Source organism: Rattus rattus, chromosome 6, assembly GCF_011064425.1.
Source record: "Rattus rattus isolate New Zealand chromosome 6, Rrattus_CSIRO_v1, whole genome shotgun sequence".
NCBI classification, from domain to species: domain Eukaryota; kingdom Metazoa; phylum Chordata; class Mammalia; order Rodentia; family Muridae; genus Rattus; species Rattus rattus.
The window spans coordinates 157,801,679-157,808,127 of NC_046159.1; the positions used below are offsets into that span (position 1 = coordinate 157,801,679).

A 6,449-nucleotide genomic window follows, 5' to 3' on the forward strand; every position below is an offset into this window, starting at 1 on the left:
TTCTGATAGGTCTGCCTGTATATGTTACTTGACCTTTTTCCCTTACTGCTTTTAATATTCTTTCTTTGTTTTGTGCATTTGGTCTTTTGTCTATTATGTGACGGGAGGAGTTTCTTTTCTGGTCCAATCTATTTGGAGTTCTGTAGGCTTCTTGTATATTTATGGGCATCTATTTCTTTAGGTTAAGGATTCTTTTTATGATTTTGTTGAAGATATTTACTGGTCCTTTGAGCTGGGAGTCTTCACTGTCTTCTATACCTATTATCCTTAGGTTTGATCTTCTCATTGATTCCTGGATTTCCTGTATGTTCTGGACCAGTAGCTTTTTCCATTTTCCATTATCTTTTACCATTGTGTCGATGATTTCTATGGAATCTTCTGCTCCTGAGATTCTCTCTTCCATCTCTTGTATTCTGTTGGTGATGTTTGTATCTACAGCTCCTTGTCTCTTCCTTTGGTTTTCTATATCCAGGGTTGTTTTCCTTTGTGCTTTCTTTATTGCTTCTATTTCTATTTTTAGTTCCTTCACCTGTTTATTTGTGTTTTCCTGGAATTCTTTCAGGGATTTTTGTGATTCCTCTCTATAGGCTTCTACTTGTTTATTTATGTTTTCCTCTGTTTCTCTAAGGGAGTTCTTTATATCTTTCTTGAAGCCTTCCATTATCAAGATCAAATATGATTTTAAATCTAGATGTTGCTTTTCTGGTGTGTTTGTATATTCAGTGTTTGCTTTGGTGGGAGAATTGGGCTCCGATGATGCTATGTAGTCTTGGTTTCTGTTGCTTGGGTTCCTGTGCTTCTTGCCATCAGGTTGTCTCTGTTGTTACCTTGTTCTGCTATTTCTGCCCGTGTGTCAGGAGTGCTGTAGACCTGTTTTCCTGCTTTCTTTCAGCCAGTTATGGGAACAGATTATTCTGCTTTTGGGTGTGCTCTCTACTGGTCTTTAGCTGGGGCCTGTGTCCTGAGTTGGTCTTACCTGTGGTCCAGCAGCTGAAGTTGCTCTTTTTGGGGGCCGCTTTTGAGCTCTCAGTGTGGGCGGCAACCAGGAGGTTGCCTTTTCCCGGGGGCCCTGTCCACTGTGTTTCCAGATGGTGTTGTGTGTTATCCTCCTGAGTCAGAAATATGGGCAGAGTGTAGTCTTTTCTGGCTTCCCTGTCGTGTCTGCCCTTCTGAAGGTTTAGCTCTCCCGCCCAAGGGATTTGGGTGTAGAGAACTGTTGACCAGGTCCCTTCAGGTCCTGGCAGTTTCTGGACCGCAGGGAACCTGCCACTCGAGTGCCCCTATCTTCCGGTTCCCAGAGGCCCTATACAGTTTCCTCTTGGGCCAGGGATGTGGGCAGGGGTGGGCAGTATTGGTGGTCTGTCCCGCTCTGCAGTCTCAGGAGTGCCCACCTGTCTGGGCGGTAAACTCTCTCTCCCAAGGGCTTTGGAAACAGTGAGCTGTGGGCCGGGATTAGCGAAGTTGGGGCTCCAACTCTCAAGTTAAATTTGTAACCCAAGATTTACATTAAAATTTAATATATTGGACTAGGGAAATAATCAGTGGGTAATATGCTAGTATTACAAATATGAAGATCTGAGTTTGGCTTCCCGAATCCACATCAAAACAACTGGATTTCTAGGCCAGATCCTGGGGAGGACTTGCTGACTTGGGGAGCTCCAGGCCAGTGATAAACCCCATTGTTTTTCTTTTTCTTTTGTTCTTAAAACAATCTAATATTTTGATCACATTCTTTCCCCTCTCCAAATTTTTCCCAGAGCACTCACCCCATCCAGTTTCATATTATTTCTCTCTCTTAAACAACAACAATAATAATAACAACAGCAACTAAACAAAATCTTATGGAGTCCAATTTGTTTCAATTACTCCTGAGCAAGAGGCCTACTCTGGAGTATGGTTGATAGACCCAGTATCTCCTTCCCAGATGCTAATAGCTCCAAATTGCTTCTTGGCTAGGGGTGAGATTTTATGCCTATTTCTTCTTCTCTGTGCTGGGATTTTTGTCCGGACCGAACCTTTGCAGGTCTTGTGCAAGCTGGTATAGTCGTTTGTGAATTATATGAAACCACAGGTTTCCTTGGAGTTATTTACCATCTCTGAATCTTACAGTTTTTCTGCCTTCTCTTCCATATAAATCCCTAATGTTACTGTTGCTGTGCTGAAACACCATGACCAAAGCAACTTGGAAAAGAAAGGGTTTATTTGACTTATACTTCCACATAATAGTCCTAAATTGAAGGAATTCTGGACTGGAACAGTGCTAAAACCTGAAGGTAGGAGCTGATAAAGAGGTCACAGAGCACTGCTGCTTACTGGCCTGTTCCTTATGGCTTGATTAGCCTGCCTTCTTACAGAACCTAGACCAGGTATCAGCCCAGGGATGATTTTACTCACAGTGGGCTGAGCCCTCCCCATTAATCACTAATTGCCCTACAGGCTTGCCTACAGCCTGATCTTATGGAGGCATTTTCTTAATTAAGGTTCACTCCTCTCAGACAACTTCAGCTTGTGTCAAATTGACTTAAACCTACCCAGCCAATGGTTAAGCCTTGAAGGGAGGAATGTGATCAAGGCATCCACTTTAGGGCTGAGTGCTCCAAAGGAGAGATCCTGTCTTAAGTCAAGATGCAAAGCACTGGAGGAAAGATACTACCTGGGGTTGTACTCTGGCATCTGCCTACACATACATATTGATATGCACCCTTCCTCTCAAACAGGCACATAAACACACAAAGTAATATGGGATTATTAGAAAACTTTAGGTATTTGGAATAGCCGTAAAGTAAAAATAAAAATCAGTATGAGCACAGCTGTAATATGGGCACTAACGAGGCAGAGGCAGGAATATTCTTAAGAATTCAAAGCCAGCTTGGTTCACATAGTGAATTTGTAGCCTGCCTGGACTGTGGAATTGCCTGTCTCACACAAACAAACAAACAAACAAGCCCCCCAAAAAACTCCAAAACCCAAAAAACCAACAAAACATAAACCTAAACCCATTCAACTAAACAGGCAGCGCGCGCGCACACACACACACACACACACACTCACACACACACTTACACACACACTTACACACACTCACACACACCTCTAATTACACCCCTTATTGTCCTCTAATAATCATCATTATTATTATTATTTTGACAAAAGTTCATACAGAGTTCGTTTGCCATGAAAACATATAGGCCAGCCTTTACTTGTAATTCTAGCTCTTGGAAGACATGATCATGAGCTCAAAAGCATCATGAGTACATAGTGGGCTGGGTGACAGAGTGAAACCATGTTTTAAGAAAAACCATTTAGAAAGAACCAAATGTTTTTATATCATACATGCTGGCTTATAGTCCAGCTTTATGTCGGTATGGTGTATTGAAACATCTTTCTAACTCAGTAAGTACAGCATTATGTCATTGATGTGCCCATGTCTCAGTGTCCTGTGGTGAAGGTAAAGGTTGTGTTCTCACTTACTTCTGTCAGTTTAACACCAGTCAAGCAGAGTTGTATTGTGTAACAGTGAGTTTATTTCTAGTTTTTATACTTACTCATATGAACAGACCCTACCATAGACATTCTCCAGTGTTCACAGTGGCCTACGTACTGGGTTGATTCTGAGAAACATCGTAGAAGATTATACAGACTTAAAACGACATTCATGGTGACATTTTTATCCAATAGCATGTAGAGATATGCATGTCTATTGACAACGTGTAAGAATGCTGTTTCTTTAAATTCAATACATGAGGGGTTATCACTTACACCAGCACCAATTTTATTATACCAGAACTTTTGCTTAGTGTTTACCTGTGTTTCATATTGTCAGTATTGTTGTTGGGACAGCCTTCCTGTCCAATGTTGCCCTTTATCTCCTATCTTCCTGCTTCAGTCTCTTTGAGTTCTGGGGTTGTAGGCTTGGTCAGACTCCTACTGTACTCTTTAATCTTGATTTTGGACATTATTTAATATGCATGGAAATTCTTATATTTATTCTTTTGTAAACTGCCCATCATTATCTTTTTAAACTTTAAACTCATTTATTTGCAGTTTTATGGTTGAGTAGAACTTTCAGCATTAGGTCCAGAGTGCCTGTATGTGTGAGCATTCTATTAAATTGTAACATCACAGTAGCTCTTAGCTAATAATTGATAACTGTAAAAAGTAAGCTAGTTGACTCTGAGGGAAAAACTCAATATAATTCAAAGTATATAGTAACTAAAATATTAAACTGAACTACCATTACCCTGGCATATTACATTTATTATTAATTGTAAAACAATAATTTTTCTCAATTTCTTTTCTGATCACTATGATCACAATGGTAGGAGCTTGAGGGAGTTGATGATATCGTATCCATAAATAAGGACAGAGAACAATGAATACATCATCTTGCTTTCTTCACTTCTACACAGTTTATCATCCCTTGCCCAGGAAATGGTGCTATCACAGTGAATGGGGTTTCCACCTCAGGTTTTTTTTTTTTTTCTAGAAAATAAAAGGTTTACAAGTCATTTAATGGCAACTGGTAATTACAGAATTCCCCTACATGTTTTTTAGGTAAGAAGGCAGATTAGCATAATTGTTAAAGTGGCGGCTGTCACTCTTAAAACCAATTAAAAATACCTTAAAATCTCAGTCATCCTATGACCATACAGCTCATACATTTAATGAATCAGATCTGGCTTGTCACCAGCATTGAGAAAACCAGACCCAGGTAAAGAACTAGGTCTGGGGACACATGCATGGTCGTACTATAGCAAATGTTTAGCCTGTCCTGATTATTACAAAATCAGAACAGCGAGTCCACCTCAGGTTTTAAAAACATAATCAGTGTTTCGCTCATGCAATAGGTCTTATCTAAACACCTATCAGGCTCACAAGGAATCCCTTTGTTTTGCCAAAATATTACTATTTTTTGATTACGTATTTTTAATTAGATATTTTAAATTTACATTTTAAATGTTATTCCCTTTCCTGGTTTCCTGTCCATAACCCCCCTACCCTATCCCCCTCCCACTTCTATGAGGGTACTTTCCCTCCCCAACTACCTCACTTCCTGCCCCGACATTCCCCTACACTGGAGGGGTGGTCCAGCCTTGGCAGGACCAAGGGCTTCTCCTTCCATTGGTGCCCAGCAAGGCCATCCTCTGCTACATATGCAGCTGGAGCCATGGGTCAGTCCATGTATAGTCTTTGGGTAGTGGTTTAGTCCCTGGGAGCTCTGGTTGGTTGGCATTGTTGTTCTTACGGGGTTACAAGCCCCATCAGCTCCTTCAAACCTTTCTCTAACTCTTCCAATGGGGATCCATTCTCAGTTCAATAGTTTGGTGCTAGCATTTGCCTCTGTATTTGTCATGTTATGGCTGAGCTTCTTAGGAGACAGCTATATCAGGCTTCTGTCAGCATATACTTCTTGGTTTCATCAATATTGTCTAGGTTTGGTGACTATATATATGGGTTGGATCCTCACGTGGGGCAGGCTCTGAATGGTGATTCCTTTAGTCTTTGCTCCAAACTTTGTCTCCATATTCCCTCTTATGAATATTTTTATTCCCCCCTTTTTCATTGGGCCAAAATATTATTGATGGTCAGAAACCATGTATTTGGTATCAAGAACTATTATTGGTTTTATATCATTTTGTTCACTGCAGATTAGTTTTGCTAATATTTAAACTTTTTTGTATCCATCTCCTCTTGGGTGACTATAGTTTAATATAGTTAATAGTTTAATAGTTCTAATATGTCTTACATTGACATATCTGCTTTTAGTCTCTTTGCTTTTCCTAGAGACTTGGTAGAATTTACCAGAGAAGACATCTAGGCTAGGACTGTATGGGCAGGCTTTATAAGAGGCTAAACTCATCAACTATTTTTCTGGGATGGCTTTACATTTCTACATCCTTCTTGTGTTTCTTGGGTTGATTATCTGTTTGATTCACAGAACTAATTCATTTTTGCCTAAGCTGCTGACTTTTCCTTACCTGTTAGATTGGAAGTTTCCATCCTGAAGTCTCCTCTTTTGTCACTTCATCTCTCTTTCCTCCTAACATGAAATCATTCATCAAACATTCTTTTCTAGTTTCTCTTTGATTTTAGCCTTTCCCTTTATGATTTGTTCTTTCTACATACTTTCAGGTTCCCCTTGATTCACATCCGTTCACTTTATGTCTGCATCATACTACACTGGAAGGCATCTTTATTATAAAATATTTCAGTAATGTACAAGGAAGATGTCAAGGTCATCTAAGCAGTTGCTGGCTTGTGGCAACAAGGTCTCACATATAACATTTAATGCAGATCATGCACATTTTAGGTCAATTTAAATTTTTATCTTTCCCACCGTTTCTCTTTTGTCTCAATACTGCTCTAGAATTTTCTCTTAGTTCTATGCCAAAAATTATTGCATGTATATTCTCACACTGTTCCCCTTGCAAATATTATGAATTGCAGAT

The 6,449-nt window shown here is 39.8% G+C and overlaps 1 non-coding gene across 1 annotated transcript; it reads right to left on the reverse strand.

The window, feature by feature from the left end:
* Window positions 1–4,678: 4,678 nt before the first annotated feature.
* LOC116904668 lies at window positions 4,679–4,806 on the reverse strand. Its single transcript, XR_004388368.1, has one exon. It is a non-coding gene; the product is annotated as a small nucleolar RNA SNORA72 (small nucleolar RNA).
* Between the last annotated feature and the right edge of the window lie 1,643 nt (window positions 4,807–6,449).